The sequence below is a fragment of the Peromyscus maniculatus genome, chromosome 19 (genome assembly GCF_049852395.1).
Source record: "Peromyscus maniculatus bairdii isolate BWxNUB_F1_BW_parent chromosome 19, HU_Pman_BW_mat_3.1, whole genome shotgun sequence".
Lineage (NCBI taxonomy): Eukaryota > Metazoa > Chordata > Mammalia > Rodentia > Cricetidae > Peromyscus > Peromyscus maniculatus.
The window spans coordinates 67,309,472-67,329,877 of record NC_134870.1 but is presented as its reverse complement, the minus strand read 5'-3'; the positions used below and the strand labels follow the sequence as shown (position 1 = coordinate 67,329,877).

At 51.4% G+C, this 20,406-nt stretch overlaps 1 protein-coding gene across 1 annotated transcript in view; it reads right to left on the bottom strand.

Moving 5' to 3' along the window:
- Zbtb7c (zinc finger and BTB domain containing 7C) overlaps positions 1-20,406 on the bottom strand; it is a 337,455-nt gene that overhangs the window by 227,227 nt on the left and 89,822 nt on the right. The gene's annotated exons all lie outside the window — the stretch shown is intronic.

The following is a 20,406-nucleotide window of genomic DNA, read 5'->3' as shown; positions in this document are numbered from 1 at the left end:
GAGGCTCTCATTACAGTGGAGATCAGCTGCCAGGGCTCCCGCCTCTTCCTCACCTTCTCTGTCACTGAGTTGTGACACTTACAAGTGCAACCAAACTGATGTGTACCCATGAGGGGGGCAGCAGCCTGGCCTCTTGATGACTTCTCTCGTTGACTTCTGGATGGGGAAAAGGGAAAAGGGGACGAACACTTGAGTCTAAAGTTTCCAAAGACAAGGCAAAGAGCCAGAACAGTAGCAAGTTCACAATCCTCAGGATCCCTCAATCTCCCTGCCTTCCTGTAACAAGATCTCAGGGCTCCATTAGCCTCCAAGATCTCCAGGGAATGGCCAGTGAGAAGTAGGGAGCTAGTAGGCAAAGTCTCCCATGTGCTATGGCAGCCAGCCTCACCTTTCCACAGCCCTGCAACTAGGGAGCAGGTTCCTGACACCACAGACTATTTCCTGGAGCAGGAGAGGTTGGTCTTGTTGACACACCAGCTACCCAACAGGGGTTATGCTCTGAGTTTAGAGGTGAGGGCAGGAGAGCTTGAAGCTAGGCTTGTAAGAAGTTTGGAGATCAGAGCCCATGTACTTGGGAGGAAGGGAGCCACCAAGTCAAGGCCAGATAGACAAGGACAAACATGTAGTGCCTGGTCCCATCTCCAGCTGATAAGACCTTGGCTCCACTCCAGATCACTCCATTCCCGCTCTGCTCTGTGAGACTGGGTTAGCTCATCCCAGGTGACACCAAACTAATCTCACTTCTTGTGAAGTCAAGGATCTCTTTGCGGTCCCCTTGTTAGGTATATGGTTTGTGATAAAAAAAAAAAAAAAAGCCCGGTTTCAGCCTAGGCAGGGACTGTCCTAAGCTCTCACCACATGCTAATTCATGAGATCGAAGCAGGGACCAGCCCTGCAGCACAGATTGAAGGCTCTCAGCCAGGGGTGTTCCCAGAAAGTTAGGTCCAAAGCCGAGACTTCCACTTCTGCGATCTGTGTACAGGGATGGGCAGACACAGAATACAAGCTGGAGTATCTGAAATAAACATTGCAGTCCGGGTCACCGGGGGGCATGGTGTGCCTGATGTGCCCCTAGTCACATAGACAAGTAGCCCCAAGTCTTTTTTTTCCGAATGTCCACTTGTGCACTGAGGCCAGAATAAACTCCTAAATCGACCTTAACATCCCAAGGAGGGGTTCTGTGCTCCAGAGCAGGGAAGTCCTCACCACCCTAACAAGTGGACCTTGATGGATGGGTTGATTCAGTGCTGGAGGCTCAGGCTGTATTGGAGCCTGCGTGAGACACCAGTCTCCTGCTAGTGCTGGGCAGGCTGGATACTGGGGGAGGGCTGAGGCTTCCGGAGCCTTAGTTACCTTTAATTAGGTGTGCTCACATTGATTGATTGATTGATTTTTTCTCTCCTGAGCTGCAGAGGGGACAGCCCCCTGCTCCCCGGGTGCACAGGGCCTGCCACTGGAATTATAACAAGTGCTAAGCAGACCCAGCATGTCACTCTAGGCCTTGGAGGCAGCCACCAGCTCCTTGTCAAACCTCAAATTGATTCTGAAATTGCTTTGAGGACATAAAGTGGTGAACAATTTGAAGTCCATGTAATTATCTGAGCAGCCATCGCTGGGTGCCGCATCAGGACCTGAGATCATGTGAGGGAGGAGGCCAGAGCTACGGTTCCCAAATGAAAAGGTTAAATAGCTGTTGGATACCTCCCACAGGACAAACTGTCCCCCGCCCCGTCGTCCCCCCCCCGTCATCCTCCCCCCCCCCGTCCCCCCCAGAACTGTCCCCAGCTCAGAGACTTCAGCAGGGATGTTCTGGGTCCGTGAGAGGTCTGTCCTTGGGAATTCCACCCAGGTTCTAGTTTCGCCAACAAACTCTTCAGAGTCTACTGGATCTCACTGAGCACTCACTGCAGGCCTGGTGCTGGAAGACACATGATGGATCCACAGAGGGGTGACAGCTTCCAGGAGCCACACAGTCTGAGCAGACAGACTATCACCATAGAGAAATGCTAATTTCAGCATGTGGCTGGGTCCAGGGCAGGAGGTGCTGACCCATAAGAGAGGGACACCCAGAGCTGCCAGTCACAAGTGGTGGCATCTGTAAGGCCGTGGTAGTTTCCATCATTTAAAAATATTTATTTTTATTTTTGTGTATATGTCAGTATATGCTACATGTAGGGGCTGAGTACCTGTGGAAGCCAGAAGAGAGCCTCAGACACTCTGGAGTCAGAATCACAGGCTGTCTTGTGCTGCCTAATGTGGGTGCTGGGAACCGAACTCTGGTCCTCTGGAAGAGCAGCAAGGACTGTAAACCACGCTCTCTCTCCAGGCCCCCAGCCAATGTGTATGAGTGTGTGTCTGCATACATTTATATGTACTGTGTGCCTGCCTGGTGCCAGGGAAGGGCTGAAGTCCCCTGGAACTGGGGTACAGACAGGTGTGAGCCACCATGTGGGTGCTGGGAACCGAACCTGGGTCCTCTGCAAGAGCATCACGTTCTCTGAACCCCCCAGCCACCCATCCCTTCAGTCTTGTGTCTGCCGTTCCATAGTGTTGGGTGGCACCTTGCACACTCACACTGGTGCACAACTACCACCTCTACCCATCTCTAGAGCTTTCTCCCCACTTAGCACAGGAAAACTGTCCAAGGATGACTTGTTGATTTGAACAGTCCACATCCAGGTGCCTGGCAGCCCCTTGGCGCTGACACAGAATTCCACATAGCTTTAAAACCGACATGCTGACCCCCGGGACTGAGCATCCAGCACTAACTAGCTCAGCAGCGGTCTCTAGGTACCGGAGCGGGCAGAGAACCTTTTCTGCAGTGCGGACTGTAAAACACAGCAGAAGGGCGGGCTCTTGGAACCCTGCACTGAACACCAACAGTGAGGTACTGCAGAGGCCAGCGGGGCGGTACCAGGAGCAGAGAGAATCTCACAACAGAATCCTCTGGAAACCAGGTTCCAGGGAGCAGGCCCCACAGGGGTTGCCAACTATCTGTCACCTCCCTCCCACCTTCCTTTGCTCCCCCACTCCACCCTCCTCAGGAATCCCGGGCCTGGCATGAGAAACAAATGGGGGCTTTACTCCCTGTAATTGCTCCAAATCCCACTAATTACATGGTAAGCGGCCAACAATAGGCCAGGCTGCCTGTCTCAACTGACTGGGAGGAGATTCTGGGCCTGCAGGGCCTCAGTTTCCACCCCCTCTAAAACGAGGGGTTTCTGAACAGCTAAGCCCCTTCTGAGTGCCGCATTTTGTGACCCAGAAGAACCAGTGTCTTCCTCTTGCGCCAGAAGACACAGGACAACTAATTACTTCTCAAGGTGTCATCCTAAGATGTCAAAACAGTTCCTGCAAAGACAGGAGGTTGGAATTTCAGAACTAACTTTCTTGTTTGAAAAGGGCTTACTTAGGCGGGGTGCTGGGGCCTAGGCAAAAATGAGCTGCCTGGTTGCAGGCTATGAGGCCTGCTGAGCCTTCGACCCATGCACTGAGTGTCCTATTTATTGTTGCCAGAGCCCTCTAAGCCATTTGATGTGTAGGCTGGCCTCGACTTGTACACACCAGAGGAGCAGAACCAAGAGGAGGGAGGGAGAAAAAATCACGTGTGTGTGTGTGTGTGTGTGTGTGTGTGTGTGTGTGTGTATTTAGCTTTTAAATAGTAATGACAGTCACATTACACCCGAGGCACTGAGAACCTAGTGCTTGGTCCTGAAGGCCAAATGTCTCACAGTCAGAGTAGTCCCAGAATTACTCTCTCTCACTTGGGAGGTGATGACAGTCTGTTACTCAGTCCACAAGGTGGGGTGCCTCAGTAGCCCCAATCTGGCACTGGAAGTTCATGATGAAGCTTGGAAACCCTGATTCTGCTCTCAGTGAAAGCAGCAGCAGCAGCAGCAGCAGCAGCAGCAGCAGCAGCAGCAACTGAGCCAATCAACTCCGAGCCAGCAAAAGGCAAGCCGCTCTTCCTTCCCGTCCTTTCTGTCTGGACCACTACCTGAAGGTGTTGCTCACAGCTGGGGTGGTCTTCTCACATCAGTCAAGGTCATCAGGACAATTCCTCAGCTGAGGCTCCCTACTCAGATGCTTCTAATTTGAGACAAGTTGTCATGAAAACCAACCATAAGAGCCCTTACATGCCACTTTCCCCTTTTCCCCACTAGTCTTTGTGACCAGCAGCACCTTGCCTCTCCCCATGTTTCTAAGCACGTTCTGGGGGCAGCGCCCCCATGCTTGGTTTCTCAGTGGGCATCACAACTCTCCTGCCAACCTGGAGCTGCCCCGGCTCAGCCATTACTAAGTTCCTGTCAGTGGCAAGACAAAACGCTGCATTTTCAGGAAGCAAGAGCTTGGGTGCTGGGGCAAGCCCAGGCTTCAGCTTGGGTTTCCAGCTCTTCACTCTCCGTTTGGTACTTGCGTCCAGACTGGCGGCAGGCAGTACCCGCGGGTCACAGTTAGCGTGGCCTGTTTGCTTTGGACCACTGGCTCTCAGCTCCCTGTCTTCAGGCCAGCAGCAGGATCAGCTGGCAACTGGATGGAAATTCAGATTCCTCAGCCTCATCCTGACCTAAATCTGTTATTCTGGGGTGGACTGTCTGTCTGTCTTCCCCACTCCATGTGATCCTGATGGTCTTGGAAAAACAGCGCTTGAAATAGTCTCTGCCTTCAACGTGAGTCTGGACTGGCAGCCCCATGGGAGAACTGGACCTGAAGACTCCAGAAGCTCCCTAAGTGAGGTCTCCATCCATGTTCCTTACCCAGCCTAACTGGAATTAGACCCCCCACCTCAGGTTTGGCCATAGATGAGGGAGGGAGGAAGAGGGTGTAAAACTAAGGATTTCTGCTGGGAAAACATTCTTTAATTAGGTCCAGACTCCTAGAGATCACCCAGGGAGGCTGGCTGGAGACCACCAGTCTCCATTAGCATTTTCCCAAGGGCTATATCCAGGTTATAAAATAGGAGGGCAGTGTGATTTGCATATCATTTGCATATGCTGCTCGGCCTGCACAATCATCTCCAGCAATTTTCATCAGAATTACAATCTTTTCTTTAAAAACCACTGCTGCCCTCAGGGTTGCCTCTCATCATTCTTCCTGCTCTCTCCTCACTCTGCCTCTCTGATGAATCCACAATCCTGCTCATAAAATATAAGAAGGCCAGAAAGGCGCAGAATTGGAGAAAGGCTGCTTCTCCAAGAACAGCGGCAGGGGGTGTGGCTTACAGTGTCATGAGTAAGGGAACTACTAGACTTAGGACTCTCAAAAGACCATAAAGTCCATCCTTTGACAGGAGCTGGGTACCAGATTTCCGTGCGTGCGGCTCTCTTCTGCCTCTAGAGTTATCATAAAGAGGTACTGTATCTTACTACCAAAAGTGTTGGGGAAATGTGAGCCTCTCAATAAAGGACAGCCTTATGCTTATTGTCCTCATTTCTTCTCAAACCCACTTCCTGCATCCTGGCTCCACTGGAAGGTAATACCGTGCAATGTCAGATTTCACCCGTGCAATGGGACAGACATGTTCATCAGGATTGGTGAGGGTTGGAAGGGTTCCGGGCCTGATGCCCAGTGGGTACCTGCTACTGTTTTTACAATCATTAACTTGTTTCTTGCTCAGTTGTGACTATTAGCAATTTCAGGAGCTTGCACTTCCAGCCAGTCTTGAGCAAGTAAAAACCATGCTTCACACTTCTCCAGACTGTTCACCCAGAGGGGGATTTCCAAGCCAGAAATGGTAGGAAACAGATCCAAGCTGAAAGAGGAGCTGTGTCCAAGGCTTCTGAGGAGCCACTGTGGCTGGGACACATAGCCTTTCTTTCTTAGCGCTGAGCAAGGTAAGGGCGGGAAAGACTTCCTCCAAAGAATAGTGTGTAATCTTCATTCAGAAGGCCCTGAAAGGCATGGCCACCCCAGCACTTGTCTGAGGCAGGGAAACTCTTTCCTGAATTTTCCTTTAAGACATATCTACCTCTAAGCAGCAAGATGATCTTTTCTATGTCCCAGGTTCTGGGCAGCTCGGGCTGTAGCGACAGCTTCTGCCATGTGAAGTCACCCAAGCAACCTGCTTGTTCTCAACACTTCAGCCTTCCCAGGGGACACATCAGGAGGCCCCCACACCACCAATGTCAGCACAAAGCAACTGGTCCTCTGTTCAACAAACTTTTGCACATTTCAGCCATCTGTGGCAGTGGACTGTGCCATGGGCAGCCTTTACTCACCATTCCCAGGTTCGGCCACCAGTAACATGAATTAGAGGTTCTGGCAAACATAGGTCAGTACCCTGAAAGCTGTGCCCAACCCATGCCTCTTGCCCTCCAGAGGAAGTGCGGGGCATAAGCAGCAAATTCCCAGGGCACACTCTGCATCCCCACAGCAGCATTCCTGAAGGGTGGTGGATGCCCCTCTCTTGTCTTCTCTCTTCTCTTTCCCTGGGTGAGAAGTGCTTGGAGCAGGTGCTCCCTTGCCTACCACAAATCTCCCGGTACCTGCAAACTATACCATGCCTTTATACCTGTAAGTAAATAGTGAATGAATAAATGAAAATATGAATGAATGAAGTGTAGTTTTTTCCTGCCTACCAGAAAGCCAGGGTTTACTAGAACAGCTCTCAATGGACAGATTTGCCTCTGATGGGACATTTGGACATGTCTGAAAACATTTTTGGTTGTGCCCAACTCAGGAGGTAGGGTTGCTGCTGGCATCTACCAAGCAGGCTAGATATGCTCTCAACACCATGCAAAGCTCAAGAGAGTCTCCGACCATGGGTGAGCTTCCGTGAGGTGGAACAGCTTCCAGGAAATTCAGCTCTCCGTCCCATCCCAGTGAGTAAAGTAACCCTCAGACCGAGCCATGTCTGCCCCTAAACGTGGCCTCTTTAGAGACCTTTTTTAGTATTACATTTTGTGTGTGTATGTGTGTGTGTGTGTGTGTGTGTAGTGTGTAGTGTGTAGTATACATGTGTGTGATGTATAGTGTACGTAGTATATAGTGTGGGGTGTGTGTGTGTGTGTGTGTGTGTGTGTGTGTGTGTAGTGTGTAGTGTGTAGTATACATGTGTGTGATATATAGTGTATGTAGTATATAGTGTGGGGTGTGTGTGTGTCCGTCCCATGTGGAGGTCAAAGGATAACTTGAAAGAGTCAGTTTTTTTCCTTCCTCAGAAATCAAGTTCAGGTCATCGGGCTTGGCAGCAGATGCCTTTACCTGCTGACCATCTCACTGGCTCAACAGTTGGGGGTGAGTAGTAGAGGGGGTCTTAAAGACAAGCATGGCTGATGCTAATAATGTTGGGCTGTTCTAATTTTACCCTCTTGCTGTGATAAAAGCACCCTGACCTGCCCCATAAAAAACGAAAGCAATTTGTCTTACAATTCTAGGCTGTAGTCTTATCATGTCCAGGAAGTCAAACAGGAACTCAAGGATCTCCTCACATCCCACCCACAGTCAAGGACAGGGAGAAATGCATGTTTCCATGCTGCCTGCTTGCTTGATCCTTTTCTTGGCTCTTACACAGTCCAGGGCCCAGCCTATGACACGGTATCACCCACGATGGGCTGGGTTTTCCTACATCAATTAACAATCAAGGCAGTCCCCCCAAGACGTGCTCATAATGAAGACAATTATTGAACTGAAACTCAACCCTGTTCCCAGGTGATTCTAAGTTGTGACATTTAAAACTAACCTTTCATCACAAATTTGTACTTACTCAGGTTTGCCTTCATTAACATGATAAATAAGAAAATCTGCACCATGGCCCACATATTTCTTTCCGGTGAGCCACCTGCCATTGCTATTGCCCATTACTTGCTGGCTTTGATCTGAAGCCCAGAAGCTCAACTTTCAGTTCGTGTCCCTCCTCTGTCATTTCCAACCTGCTGCCATTCTATCCATCTCTCAAGGACGGCGTGTGCATGTCCTCTGTGAAGCCAGGGAGGCACTCTCTTACCCTCGTCCACATACAACACAGCCTCTCCTGCTCAAGCAGAGAGAAAGTGCTCCCAGCTTATGCACCTGGCACCCCAGCCTCGAAGTTGCTCAGGCTGCCCAGGCAACCTTGCCCATTTGTCTACCCTACTGTAGCAGGATTCTTAAAAGTTCTTATTAATAAAATCAAACCCAAGGCGAGTTATTGGGGTCCATGCTGGTAGATCAGAGAGACAGAACAAGCCACAGCTATCTCACCTCGCCGGATCCTCAGCTGGTCTTGTCTCCTCAGACTGGAGGCCTCTGAGTCCTCATCCGGAATGGGTCTCAGCTGAATTACTGCTCAAAAGCCTGAAGCTTAACCAGGCCAAATGCTTAACCAGCCACAAATCTTCTAGTTTCTGGTCCTCACGCCTTATATATCTTTTTGCTTTCTACCACCACTCCCTGGGATTAAAGGCTGGCTTTCTGGGATTAAAGGCGTGTCACCATGCTTGGCTATTTCCAATGTGGCCTTGAACTCACAGAGATCCAGAGGGATTTCTATCTCTGGAATGCTAGGATTAAAGGTGTGAGTGCCACCATTTTCTAGCCTTTGTATCTAGTGGCTGTCTGTTCTCTGACCCCAGATAAATTTATTAGAGTACACAATATTTTGGGGAACACAATACCACCACACCCTACCTTCCCAGCACTGGCCTTACCCTGGAGGCTTCTCTCACCTCCACCACTGCCACCTCACAGCTGCGAGTCTCATCCACTCCTCCAGGCTGTAGCTAAGTAACAGCCCTTCTATATCATGCCTTGGAACTCAGATGGCTCTTTCTAGTAAGAAAGCATGGGGCAATGCGAGCCACGTAGATTCCAGAGACAGATCACCTAACTTCCAGCCCTGACTTGGCTGTGTTTTACAGTCCGCACTACAGAAAAGGTTCTCTGCCCACTCCGGTACCTAGAGACAGCTGCTGAGCTAGTGCTGGATGTTCAGTCCCAGGGGTCAGCAAGTGACTTCAGTTCTCTGCAATCAGGTGAAAAACAAGTGATAACAGGACACCAGAGGTGACAGAGGGCCTGGGGCATGGCAAGCACACCACCAGAACCAGTACTTCTCACAGACCACACCCTAGGACAGACCTAGCCACCTCTAGCTTCTAGGACGGTCTCAGTCACATGTTGGAGCAGTGGTGTTTTGAGTGTCTAACGTGTATTGAGAAGAATGTTGGTGCTGGATTAAGGTCTTGGGGTTTTAGGAATAAGACAAATTCCTCCCTGATGCCAGGGGCACATGTTAACCCATTCTGTCTGAGTCTTTACCACGGAGATGATGCTGCATGGGCTTTTTTCATTGTCCTCGTCTGACACTTCCAGGGCTCGTGCCGACCCAAAACTCATCTCACACCACATCTTTCCTTCTTTTGTTACAGTTATCACTCCCCCATCCCCTTCTAAGAATGGATCTGAGGCTTAGAGTCCGTAACTGATTTATTCAGAATCACATGGCACCAAAGCATGAACTGGAAAGGAAGCTACCTGATTCCCAGACCCATCCCTGGGGGCAGCACTGGCATGCTCACTGCCCCATGGAGTTAGAGATGGGGTCTGCCCTGTTCCTAGCAAAACCCAGGGGCTTCAGGTAAGAACAGAACAAAGTAGACGTTACCAGGGAAGAGTCCAGGGCAATGATTCTCAGCCCTGTGGGGAATTTGAGCTCCTTAGAGCCAATAAATTAAGCCAATGGAGTACGGTAGAGACCACAGGCAGGGCTTTTAAGCTACTCCCCCATTACCTGTGATTCTGATGTTTGTTGTCCTGTTTTTCCTTGATCCAGCAGCACAGACTGCTGTGCTTGTTAGAAAAGCTCTGCCTGTGCTCCCCTCCTGCATCAGAACCTGCATTCAGAATGTCCGTAATGATAGTCCCCAGGACGTCACCAAGTAGAACTGGCCTTGAAGGGCCTAGGAGCCACAGAACACAGCTGTCACCTCTTTGGGGCTCAACTCTGCCACAGAGAGATTTCTCTGTAAATCGGGCTGATAGGTTTAATGGGCAAAGATGCAAGACATCCAGTGTCATTTGAATTTCAGCTAAAAGACACACCGGTTCTTAGTATACATGTGTCCTGTGCAGTAAGTGTGCCATGACCACACCAGCTCTTCCGTGTGGCTCACCTGGAATTCAAGTGTCACTGGAGATCCTGTTGCATCTGGGGCTCTGCCTGTGAGGACCAGTGGAGGAACAAAGTCACAGGGAGCCCCAGGGAGACAAGAAGGTGTGGTGGCTGCAAATCACAGCCAGATGTGCCAACAGCTGCTCGACTAGGGCAGGCAGGAAATCAGGAGGCAGCTGGTACCGGAGAGCTGGCTAAGCCCTGGCCCTTCTGGAAGGTATCCCCCCTCCAAGCTTCCTTGGAAATGAGAGAAGGGGAGCCAAAAGGCACTCCCGACCAGACTGGCCCCATCTCCCAGAGACAGACAGCTAGGAGCAGGGTGCATGCAGCAGACCACCTGAGGTGCCTGCCCTGCCCTTGGCTTTCACTCTTAATGAGCCATTTCCCAAGGACTTCACAGGAAGGCAGCAGGCATTGTGTGGGACAAGCAGGGGAGAGCTGAGCTGTTGTTAATGGGCTTGAGTCCCCTCTGCTCCCCCTTCTCACCAGTCCACACAGCCCCCTGGGATGAAAGGAGTCCCTGATGGAGGGTATGGTGACCCTGGGCACAGTAGCGCTCTCCTGGGCTCTTCTTGCCTGTCAAAGCCTGCCTGGATCTGCCTGGGGAATGTCTTCAAGACTGCCAATTAAAGTGGGGCATGATGTGTGTGATTTCAGAGACCAGTAGAGTGGGGACACCTCTGACTAGAGTGTGTGATGGGAGCTCACCTGGAGGGAAGCCCCGGTTGCTGGCAACATTTAGAACCTTGCCTGGGTAGACTGGTGTGGGAGTCTCAGTTAGACTCACAGGACTTCGGGACTTCTGAAAATTCAAAACCCCAACAGGACACGGGAAAGTCACTAAAGTCCTCTGTGACCCCAGAGGAGAGTGAAATGCAGGGCTCATGGGTCTCACTTCTCAGTGGAGTTCAACCACCCCACAGGAGTGTGTGACACCCAGGTCATCTTTCTTTCTTCTCCTCCCCTCCACCAATCCTGTTCAAATGTGAATTTCACTGATCTGGTGCTCCACTCAGGACTTAACAGTTTACACCCACTATCCTGGGGAACATTAAATCTACTTCCTATCTAGGGCCTCAGTTTCCTCAATTTGGGGCAGAGTGGGAAGTAAGGGGGGTGGCCCCCAAACCCATCACCCTGTCAGAGCGGGAGGGCTACAGGGTTAGACCCTGTCTTATTAGCTGTGCAGTCTGCAGATAGATGACCTCCAGGGTCTGACCTAGCTTCATGTCCGGGCCACAGTGGAACCCAAAATGAAAAGAGATATACTGACCTAGAGGCAGCCCTACGTATGAAGAACAGACTTTGGGGTCCACTTACGCACTGGAGGCCACAGACCAGCCCTCACCAAGCAATACCCCCATTCTCACACCCCTGAACTTTTTACCCTCTAGTGCAAGAGAGTTGGCCGGATCAGCCAGATTCACCCTGGCCAAGGCTCCGTATTTTCCCACCCAGACAACTCCCTTCCCAGAAGCGCACACTGCCTGCTGGGCCTCTGCAGAACACTCCCCCACTCATTCTTTCCCTCTCTTGCAGATGGTGTAGAAGAAGTATTTTCAAAAAAATGTTACTAAAAATCTTCACAAAACACCAACAGGCTAGGAGGGAAAACAAACAGAGACTAGGGACGGAGCTGTGTGGGTAGAAGGCTTGGGTAGCAGGCACAGAGCTCTGGCTCACCTCCAGCACTGCATACACCGGAAGTTGTGGCACACACCTTTAATACCAGCACTGGGGACAGAGGTGGAGGTAGAGATTAACGGAGGGGTGGAGGCAGCAGGATCAGGAATTCAAATTTAAGGTCATCACCAGCTACATAGTGATATCAAGAGCAGCCTAGGATATATGAGAGCTTGTTTAAAAAAAGAAAAAGAGGGCTGAAGAGAAAGTGCTGTGGTTGGCGTATACCCACACTTTCACACATTAACCCCCCCCACACACACACACATATTGACAGGAGAGAGAGAGAGAGAGAGAGAGAGAGAGAGAGAGAGAGAGAGAGAGAGAGAGAGAGAAAGTTTGAATAAAATGTACCTTCCCTTCAAGTGGGGTCTTAGGAAGAGGGACCCCAGACTCCCTTCTGCAGAAGACATCAGGGGTGTGAAGGGTTTTAAAATATCAGAAGATTGGGTCCCCGTGTGACCTTAAGCAAGATGGCAGACCTCCCTGGACCCTAGTTTCTCCATCTATAAAAACATGAATAAGTCTGCCTATTACATCTGGTTTCTGTGAGATTTGGGTGAAATAAATGTGAATGTGTTCAGTCCATAGAAGACATTCTACAGATGCAGCCTTTCTAGGGAGTTTGGCCAAAGCCATTGTCACCAGCTGGATGTCACACTGAGGCCAAGGTCTTGAATGAAGAGGACTGTCATCTTGTACTCAGCTTGTTCCAGACCTCAATCTGGTACAGGACAGTGCCTAGTTTTTTGACCCAGGACCCTTGGCCATCCTGACACAGAGCTAATTCCAGAAATGAGAGATCTCCTCAAATGTTCTAAGTGTCGCCTGCCCCCAGGCCCTGCTGTCCTGCCTAGAAGATGCCAGGTACAGAACTTGTCTTCAAGCACATAGATGCATGGTGTTCCATGCATACACCTCAGTGAATCCTGCCTGGGACATCACAGTGTTAGCAGTACCAGTCAGTGTTCCAGTTCTGGCAGCCACTGAGGTGAAAGTTGGTGGTTGTCAGTATGTTGGTGGCTCTCAATCCAGGGACATGGAAACATCCAACTTCCTGAGTCATTCATTCCCTAGTCATTCTGATCCCACTGACCCAGGTAGGTTAGGGCTTAAGAACAATGGAGGCCACCAGGGCAAGCCTAATGCATAGCCTTTCCCATGTCCAAGGACTCCCTGTCTGTCTTCTCACCATTTGCCTCAGGGAGTCACATTTCAGTGCACAAACACTCGCAAAGGACTTCAGTCCCTTCATCACTGTGCACATGTACACACGCACACACACCCACACACGCGCACACACACATATAAACACAGAGATGGGGGGGCATACACAGGCATGTACATACTCAACTAGAAGGCTTCCAGGCCCACAGACATTTAGGAGAAACTGAAGGGAGAAGGTGGACTTCTGGCCAACAGTGGTAACCCAACTACTTGTCTTCCGATGTCTGCCACCCTCTGCTGATGGAAGCTTCCCTTCTTCTACCCCTCCCACCAGATTGATCTGGAGCCCCTTTCCTGGCCTGCGTGAACCCAGCCCTGCCCACCTCCCCCAGGTGACTCATCTCTGTTGGAGACCCTGCTGCATAGACATGTCCTTCCCCTGGGCAGGTTCCTTTGCTCTAGGGACGACATCAAGAGTTTAACCAACCTTGTGTCCAGCTCTCCATCTCCCTGTCGTTTCTATTTGTCTCTAAAATTAAGAAAAGGAAAATTCTTACCCTGCCCGAAAGGGGTGCTGCAGGCCAGGAAAGGCCAGCCAATAGCTGCTCCTCAAAAGGTTCAGCCCTTGTTCAGGATGGGCAGCATGTGACGCAGGTGCAGCTCTACTGAGGCCCTGTAGTCCCTGTGCCCTGATGTGGAGGGAGACAAACTCTCTAAGGCAGAGCCTTCTTCCCATGGGCCAAGGACACAGGCGCCTGCCTGGTCCCTCCCCGGGCAGCCAGGCCCAAGGTCTCAGGCTGAGCCCCAGCCTGTCAGAGCAAAGGTGTCCTCTGACCTCCACATGTGCACTGTGGACACTCATCAACACACACACACACACACACACACACACACACACACACACACACACACACAAACACACACACACACACACACACACACACACACACACACACACACACACACACACATCCCTCCTTCCTGGGGCTCACATGCTAGCATAGGAGGACAAACAAAACTGTTGGTACGTAATGTTATTTAGAGAAATGAAGACAGTTTTGGAGACAGGAGCAAACAGCCAAGGCAGGTAGGCATCACCAGAAACGTGCTATTCAAGCCAAGACGTGAGGTAAGGAAGGAAAGGAGGGGTTATACAGATTTCTGGGCCACGCTCCAAATACAGGAAGACATGGCAGAGGCCTCTGGGACGGGAGCTGGAGGACCAGAGGCTCCTGGGGCGGGAGCTGGAGGACCAGAGGCTCCTGGGGCGGGAGCTGGAGGACCAGAGGCTCCTGGGGCGGGAGCTGGAGGACCAGAGGCTCCTGGGGCGGGAGCTGGAGGACCAGAGGCTCCTGGGGCGGGAGCTGGAGGACCAGAGGCCCCTGGGGCGGGAGCTGGAGGACCAGAGGCAGTCTGTGCACAGCACTAGAGTGAATGAGGGAAGTAGGTAGGTGGGTCAGGAGGGGAGATGGAGTCAGAACCAGGTCATCTGGCTTCCACTGAGTGACAGAGTGGCAGCCACTGGACATTCTCATAGGCACAGCTAGTTACTGCCTTGGGGAAGGAAAGCAGCAGCACAGGCCGAGATGCCAACCTAGAGACTGAAACAATCCAGGTGAAAGGTGACAGACAGCTGGGGAGGGGAAATGGCCGAGCCCTGGATGTCATTGCAATGCACTGCCCCTTTCCAGCAGTTTCAGTGAAGACCCCTCCCCAAAGTAAAGCCCATCTAAATAACTACGGAAAGAAAGCTACCCACTTGGCATCAGAACAACTCCAGCAGGCACCTCCTGCATCCTCCCCTGTCCCGTGCCACCCTGAAGGGCCCCCTGACAAGTGCAGGAAGCGTGCTGACAGCTGGCACCGTGCCTCAGACCCTAGGTTCACTGGCTGCCACATCTGAGTAGTGCTACATCCCGTGTGTGTGCCTGTGGCTAGTCTGACCAGAGATGCTGGCTATCTGTGCATCCAGAGGGATGACAAGTCTTCCCTGCCCGGGTCTGTGAGCTCCTGGGTCCCCCCCCCCAAGCTCCAATTGTTCCCCGGGGTCCTCATGGCAGCCAAGCACCTGCCGGACGTGCTGGAGTCCAGGGAGACTTTCAATCAGGTTTCCATGACTCTCACTGACAGCCCCAGCAGAAACGAAGAGACCTCTGCTGCCAGGGCCATCTGGAATGGGTCCGTGCACCAGGCTGGCATTGGAGTTTGTTTAAAGACCGCAGGTGATTCTAGTGTGCAGGCAGGCCTGAGGACCCCAGCTCACATGCCTGCTCGAGTGTCCTGTCTCTGCCAGTCGTGGTGCACAGGGCTCAAGCCTCTCTCTAGCCACCTGCTCTCCCAAGCAACGCTCTGAGTGGTCTTTCCCACCGAAGGGCAGCCTATCTGCCCCCATCCTGCGCTAGATGATCTAACTGCACTTGTGCAGGTAAGAGGTGCCTGGCAGAATATGTGCCACCTAACCCACACCATAGCTAGGACCCAGAGACTCTCTGCAGGGCCGTCCTACAGGCTTACAGACAGGTTTAGATACACCTAGTAACCACTGCTTCCAGAGGCCCCGAGAGCATCTTCGGAGGCCCGAAAAGCCCTGAGGCTCAGCTTCACATAATCAGGGCTACACTGGTCTGACTCCCAGCCCCAGCTCCTCCCGGCTCTGGCTCCTATAGGAGTAGGACTTGGAATGCATTTTATTAGACGTTTTTCTAGGTGCAAATGGTGCTGGGCCGGGGGTGGGGAAGCTGGATGGAGTGTGATTTACACCTTACCCAGAGTCCTCACACCTCCCAAGGGCAGCTATAGTAGTCGGATGCTCGCTGGAACAGCCGCTGCCGCTGGGCTGCACACACACATGGATCTATCTGGCCCTGTGAGGAACAGCACCTCTGCTTCTGCCACCCCCCTCCATCTTTAAAGGCCCCCTGGATCAGGAGTGGGCGGGGCATCCTGGCGTCAAAGATGTCACTCAAAGGAATGCTTCTTGTTGCCTAGAACACCCCATCTGCTTAGACTGCCCCCCCTCCCCCATTAGAGCATCTCCTTGCTCCCTTTCACACCCTCGCTTGTCCACATCTCCATCTCTGAGCTGTAAACAGGAGAGAACATTCTCTCCTGTGTGGGCTAAGACCACCCTGCCCTCCACTGGGTTAGTTTCCAGTGTACTTCATTCACCCGGAGGCCCCCTCTAAGCCCTCGGCAAAGCCGCTCGACTTCAGCCCCCGCTGGCAGTTTGGGTGTCACTGTGTGTGTATGTGTGTGTGGGGGGGTATCTCATGCGTGGGAGGATGCTCGGAAGCGCCTCTGCTCCACGCCAATATCATCCCCTCCGTAGGTCCCTGACACTTGGAAAAATGTCTGCAGCTATCACATGTTCCCTGGAGGAGGGTAGGCACTTGGTCTTGGCTGATCAGCACTGTGCTGTAGCCACGTGACTGGAAATGGCCGGAGGGCAAGGGCTATTTCCCTGCTGAGGGCTCAGTGGCTGGCAAGGATGGAGGACCAAGCTCTGCGTGGCTGTGGCAGGAAGTCACGCTCTCGGGACTCACTGTCTGGCTCTCAGAGCTAGCATGGTGCCAAGCGCTTTGCCTGGGCTAACGTCCGCCATCCTCAGCCTTCCTTGAGAAAAGGGAGGAACTGGCCCCGTTTCTCAGACAGAGAAGCGGGCTTCACAAGAAGGTAGGCAGATCCTTCAGGATCACGTAGGCAGATCCTTCAGGATCACGTGGGCAGAAAGAGGCAAGCTGGCTCCAGAGCCCACGGACTAACCCACAGGGTCTGTTCTCCTGCCCTAGAAGTCAAGCCCCGCCTCTGAAATTCTCCGCTGTCCCAGGTCTTCGCCCTTCTTTTCATGCTGCTGCTGTGGTGGGGATCCTCACTGGGGGAGCTGTAATCCCCGCTCTTCAGGACACAGCTTGCCCATACTTGCTTCCTCCTGCCACATTCAGGCTCTGTACAGGAAATCTGGGGTCCAGCTGCCAAAGGGACATGGTGTTTGCATTCTAGTGAGGGGAGATATTTATTAAAAGCCAGGATACTATGGTCTGTATGTCTGTGCCCCTCATAAGTCATACATTGAAATCCTAGCCCTAAGTAATGGTATTAGGAGATGAGAACTCTGGGGGTGATTCTGTCATGAGGGTCCTTGTGCATCGGACAAGTGCCCTCACAGAAGGCTCCAGTGAGCTGCCTGGGGGCGGGGGATAAAGCCAGAGGGGCTGCCTGTGGAGGAAGTGGCCACCTAATCTGCTGGCTCTTGACTTTGGACCGCTAACCCTTCAGACTGTGAGCAGAGTTCCCGTGGTTTATGAGGCAAGGGTATGTTTTAATATGATGAGATTTCCAGGATATCTAGACAAGAAGATGAAGTAAGCCACAGAGTGGCGGACACGGTAGGGCTGCTTGGCTTTTGATTTGGTTGGTTTTGGGAATCAGGTCTCTCTTTGTGTGCAGCCCAGGCTGACACGGAACTTATATAAAAGAGGCTAGCCTGGACCTTGCAGCAGGCCTCTTTCCTGACTCTCAAGTGCTAGGATTACAGGTGTGAGCCCCAGGCCTGGCCCAATAGGAGAAGGCTATGTTATACACGATAAAGTAGAAATAGAAAACACAGGCACACATTCAAATCTCTGTGCTTTAACACACACACACACACACACACACACACACACACACACACACACACACAAGTACTGGAAGAATACAACAAAACCTACTATTTTGGCATCTTGTTACAGAAGTCCAAATGGCCTAAGTAATGTGATAATGCTGAAATTCATTCAGTAGGGCCTAACATAAAGCCGATATCTAGGGAAGCAAAAGCCGGTCTTGTTTTCTATGGTGGGCCAGGGTTAACCTGCTGAAGGAATGATGTCACTGCCCAGAAAGAGCAGAGCACTCACACCCCCAGGAAGGGAGGTACTGCTGTTCTAGAAGCCAAAAAGAAGAGGGTTAGAGGAGAGGCTGATCGAGAAGCCAGAGCTGGTGAGCCCTGGTGACATCCTCCACCTCCAGATAAAGGCAGCAGGGCCCTAGCATCTCCACTGGGAAAGCACACCGAGCATGGTTCGTAGGATGAAAACTCGATGGGAAGCCTGCTGGTGACTGGGAAAAGTGGTGCCAGTCTGGATGTCATGAAGACGTGAGGTCTGAAAAGTAGAGCAGCCTCCAGAAGCACTTACTGACTAGAGAGAGGGTGCAGGGGGTGAGTGGGGTATGCTAAAGCTGGAGGGGCCTTGCGGTTTGCCGCAAGAGTCAGGTTCAGATGTGCGACTATACTGAGTTCCCCACGAGGACACAGAGCTTGCAGGAAGCTGTATAGAACGGCATGGGGGCTACAGGACCGATTGCTCTACTGGCTGATGACCTACTAACCGACCAGGAAGAAACTCACTGAGAGACTCAGACACCCCCTGAACGGGAAAGGCCCACCGTGGCCCAGGCCCAGGCCCACAGTCCTAGGAAGGGCTGCACAAGAAAAATGTAAGCTGTTGCTACAATTACCACACGGCATCTGACAGGGTGGCAGTCAAAGGTGGGGCTGCAGATTCCACTCTAAATCCACTCCAAATGGGCTCGGCTGGCAGTTGGCTGCTGCATTGATTCTTATTCACGCAGAAGCTCAATCGTAGGGCTAATGTGAAGCATGTGTGAAACATCCCTTCTTCATGTACTGGTGAGGACAGGGCTTCACAGTCTACAGCCAAATGCATGTGGCCACACGTGAGGGAGTGTGCACACAGAATCAAGGTTTGAGGAGAAAGCACTCTGCCGCCCAGGTGCCAGGACACACAGGCAAGGCCCAGGTGGAGACAGTGGCATCAGACTTATCATTCACTTAACGTGTTCATAGATAATGTATACTCTACCTACTTCTAGCAAGGACTTAGGCCGCTTTGTAATTAAATGTACACAAAGAAAACAGTTCAGACGGATACCAGATGCAACAAATAACTGTTTTCAATAGCAAAAAGAGAAAACAGGACATGACGGACAAATATGGTGCATGCATACTATGGGATACTACACAGAGGGTCTAAAGAAATACTATGTGTACACACAGAGGGTCTAAAGAAATACTATGTGTACACACAGAGGGTCTAAAGAAACACTATGTGTACACACAGAGGGTCTAAAGAAACACTATGTGTACACACAGAGGGTCTAAAGAAACACTATGTGTCCTACACAGAGGGTCTAAAGAAACACTATGTGTCCTACACAGAGGGTCTAAAGAAACACTATGTGTACTACACAGAGGGTCTAAAGAAACACTATGTGTCCTACACAGAGGGTCTAAAGAAACACTATGTGTACTACACAGAGGGTCTAAAGAAACACTATGTGTCCTACACAGAGGGTCTAAAGAAATACTATGTGTACTACACAGAGGGTCTAAAGAAATACTATGTGTACTAATGTGGAGAGAGTCCCAGGGCATATAGTTCAGGAAATAAAAATCACCGTACTCTATGGAGTACTCAGTAGGCTGTATTCTCTATGGAAAAATGAAAACTAGGACTATGCATTCAGATTTCTACATTCTAATAGCACAAGGAAGCACTAGAGGGGTCAGCCACAATGCAGCACCAATGGTAACCTGCAGCAGCTGCAGGGACAAGGATGAGGTAAAAAGAAACTGAGGTAAGGAGGTGCCTGTACACCTTTGGGCAGTACAACATTTCTGATGTGTGGTTTAAAATGCTCGGTTTAAAACATGGTCTTACTATGTGGCCCAGGCTGGCCTCAAATTCACCATGTTCCAGCTTCTGCCTTCCCAGTGCTGGGATCAATCACACATGGCACTGCCATGCCTGGTCCAGCATTTTGATTTTGAACTCTAACTCAATTAAACACGAGGAGACAGAAAATTACTGCAGGTGGAAAAGCCACAACTTTCTCCCTCCTGTCTTCTTGGGAGCATGGGTGTTAACAGTGTCCTGCCAGGGAACTCGTCCTCACATTGATGCAGAACAAGGTTAGTGATCTCAGGGAACTGGGGGGTGCTGCCATGTGCTCAGCTTATCCGTGGTGACCTTGTCTCCCTGCCCCTCTCTGGAAGGACCAGAAAGGCTCTCTGACCTGGGGCCCACACAGCTTCAGGCCTGTACTTCTCTATTGGGCTGTGCCTACATCTGCTCATGACCACATCTGGCTTGCCTAGCTCCTGGCACTGGCTCTAGGAGCACCCCAAATACACGAAGCATGTGTTTACATTCTCAGAGCCCCCCTGCCCAATACATTCCACCCACACTGCTGCTTCCCTGCCCAGGGCCTCCTCACTGCATCCCCAGTCTCCAACTGGCCTTGACGTGGCACCAAGTGCTTATACATGCTCAGCACTATGCTTGCCTGAGAAGGATCTGGAAAGGTGAGTGAGTGGAGGCTTCTCCTAAGGATGGAGGTGTCCCCCATCCCCCAGCCTCTTCTTTGATCCTCCAGGGTAGGAAAAGAGCCAAACAGAGATCTTAGAA